Raw genomic sequence first — 4,067 nt, 5'->3', positions numbered from 1 at the left:
AAAGCGATACGGTCTGTGGCCAAGGAGATTGACCACTTTCCCTTGTCAACACTCAGTGGAGGTTGCTTCAGAATTGCAGGGTTTATTCGAGTGCTGAGTTTTGTGGCACTGACCATAGGCTGGTAGTAGCTACCATACGGATACGCCATGTCGGTACATGGCGGTACGCCATGTCAGTCTGTGATCGATTCACAGAACTTGAAAACCTGACAGACCCAGTTGCTCTGTGGGATTCCTTCAAGCGCAAAACACTTGAAGCAGCACAGTCCATTGGCATACGCCCGAGGGCAAGGCAGAATTTCCTCTTCTTGGAGACATTGTAGGGTACAGAAGAGTGTCGCATGGCTCGGCAGAATGGCAATCAGGACTTGTGTCGCTCCTTAGTGTGTAGGGCTCGGACACTACTGAGAAGGGACTAGGAGCAACTCATCTGGAATCTTGCTGAGGAGGTTGAAAGCCATTTCTTGGTAAATGACCTTCGCCCTGCCTACCAAGCCCTGAGAAAACTGAACTCAAAGTCCTCCTTGTAGATAACTGCAGTCTGCTCAGTGCATGGACAGATCATCTCAGATCATGTTGGGATTCGTGAACGTTAGACTGAGTATTCTGAGCAGTTGTACCAGGTAGACCTTCTAACATTTAGCTTGGATGCCAGTGGTATTACAATACTTGTGCCAGACCCACCCATCAGCGAAGAACCTCCTACCCTAACTGAGTTTAGGGTAGGGGGTTTTCTAAGCTGAAGAGGGGGAAAAGCTGTAGACATATGTGATATCCCTGCTAAGGCGGGGGGTGACCCTATAGTTTGCATGCAGTCTTGACTGCCATCTGGCAGTCTGGTTCCATTCCCCTGAACTGTTGAGGGTGTGGCCATCCTTCTCGGGAAAAGGGGAAAAGGGGATCGTTTGGACTGTAGCAACTACCGTGCTTACACTGCTCAGTATACCAGGCAAGGTTTTCGCCCACATTCTTCTGAACTGATCCATGTCCATTTACTAAGGCACCAGAGACTGGAGCAGTCTGGATTCGCTTCTGGAAAGTCCATAATAGACCAAAATCCTAGTGCTACAAGTAATTGTGGAACGCCGTCGTGAGTTCGGTCGTGGGTTGTTTGCGGCCTAAATCGACCTCAAAAAGGCGTTTGATGTTGTGGGAGATTCTGAGACTTAGGGGGAATTCCGACACTGATTATTGGCCTAATAGCAAACCTAAATACTGGTACTGAAAGTGCTGGGGGCCTCTCAAACTTATTCCCTTCGGGGTGAGACAAGGGGCTGTGTCCTTGCACCAACACTTTTCAACACCTGCATGGACTAGATAATGGGCAAGCTACTATCCGAAGTCATTGTGGAGCAACAGTGGGCAATATAAAGGGACTCAGAGCTTACTTTGCCGATGGTGTTGCTATCCTATTTTGAGCCTCTGGAATCACTGGTGGCAGTTTTTTGATGCTTTCACCCAATGAGGCAAAGATCTTGGCCCTGGAGGTCTCCTGGACCAAGGCCAAGATTCAGGACATTGGGGGCCTGTTAGGGAACCCCTTGATCATCCATGCCTACAGTGAGGACGTTGAAGTTAAAGAGAGCTTTGCATTCTTTGGTAGTATACTCCATATCTCTGGGCTGGCAGACCAAGAATTTCAGTAGATGGATTGGTCTGGCAGCAGGAGCCATGAACTAATCAAAAAGAGCACTTGGAGATGTTTGGTATCTATGTAGAAGGACTAAGCTACATGTCTTCAAGGCCTTGACAGTGCCAGTTTTGCTCTATGGAAGCAAAACCTGGACGCTATATGTTGCCTTAAAGTCTTTTCCTTGATGCCTTTTGTAACAAGTTTTTTTTGCCGGATCATGGGGTACAGTTGCCGGGACCACGTGTCCAACCGACGGCTAAAACTGTGAGACTGGCATGGGACTTGTTACTTGCATAATCCGGCACCACCAACTCAGGCTATATAGGCACCTACCTCTTTTCCCTGTGGATGACCCTGCTCATCAATATGTCTCTTTGTGAGATAATCCTGGGTGTACGAGGCCCATGGGACAACCTGGGATTTTCTGGCGTGGGCAGCTCGACCAGACCTGTCCGAGAAGTTAGAGATGGGCCGAGGCCTGCCTGGAGACTTGCGATGAGAGGCCCTCCTGGCTGGAAGAAAAGGGGTGGATATATATAAATATATATATAAAATATATATATTTTATATATATATAATATTATATATAAAATATATATATATATATATATATTATATATAAGCACACACACACACACACACACACAAAACACACCACACACACACACACACCCCACACACATATATATATATATTTTATATATAATATATAAAATATTATTATATTACATATATATATACATATATATAACATATATATATATTATATATATATATATATATATATATATATATATAGTATATTATATATTTATTATATATTTTATAAAATATATATACAATTTTATAAGCATATATATATATATATACAATATATTATATTATATAATAATATAGTATATAATATATTATATTATATATGTATAAGCATATTATTTTATTTTAAAATATATTATATAATATATATATATATAATATATATATATATATTATATATTTATCTATAATATATATTTTAAGCATATATATATATAGGGGGCCCGGGCGGTGGCCGAATGGTTAGAGCGTCGGACTGTCACGACGGCAATCTGAGTTAAAGGGGTTCGAGTCACCAACCCACGCGTTTTTCCCCTTTGGGCAAGGAACTTCACCTCGAATCCCTACCTAAGCCCTGGGTGGCCAAGCCAGCCCAAAACAGTGCTGGTCCCAAGCCCGAATAAATAGAGAGAATGATTACCTAAAAAGTAACACCGGCACTCTCCGTGGAAAGGAACTGGGGGACTCTACCACGTACTCACAACCTGAAAACTACAATTAAGTATCATGCTGTGACCACGGCGGCTCAGACATGAACCTACCGTTTAAAAAAAGAATATATATATTATATATATATATATATATATATATATATATATATATAATATTTTATATAATATAAGCATATTTTAAAATATATATATATATATATATATATATATATATATATTATATATATAATATATATATATAATATATATATATATATAACATATATATATATATATATATATATTATATTTATAATAAAATATATATATATATATATATATATATTTTATATTAAGCATAAAATAAATATATATATATTATATATATATAAGCATAATATAATATATATATATATATATATATATAAACCTATATATTTATATATATATATATAATATATTTTACATTATATACAATTATATTATATATATAATATATATATATATAATATATATATTATTATCGCTATATTCTACATATGCATTATATTTATATTATATTTTTATATATTATATTATATATAATACTTTAATATTATATATATATATTTTATCTATATATATATATATATTTTTATTATAATTATCATTTTATAATATTTATATATCTTTATATAATTCTATATCTTATATATTTTTTTATATATATTATATTATATATTAATGTGGTGTGTGTGTGTGTGTGTGTGTTGTTGTGTCTTGTGTGTGTGTGTGTGTTGTATATTATCTATATTATATTATATATATATATATCTATAATATATCTATCTACCACCACACACACACCCGCACACACCCACACACACACCACACACACATATATATATATATATATTTATATATTATATATTATTATATATTTCTATATTATATAATATATATATATATTTGTTTTTTGTTTTTTTATTTCTTTTTTTATTTTCTTATATATTATTTTTATTTTATTATATATATATTATAATATTTTATTATATATATATCTATATATATATATATATATATATATATAAATATATTATTATAATGTTTATAAATTATATATATATATTATATATATTCTATAAAAATTTATATATTTATATTCATGCATATATATCATCTATATTTATTTATATATTATATTATAT

Source organism: Penaeus monodon, chromosome 37 (genome assembly GCF_015228065.2).
Source record: "Penaeus monodon isolate SGIC_2016 chromosome 37, NSTDA_Pmon_1, whole genome shotgun sequence".
NCBI classification, from domain to species: Eukaryota; Metazoa; Arthropoda; class Malacostraca; order Decapoda; family Penaeidae; genus Penaeus; species Penaeus monodon.
This window is presented reverse-complemented; position numbering follows the sequence as displayed.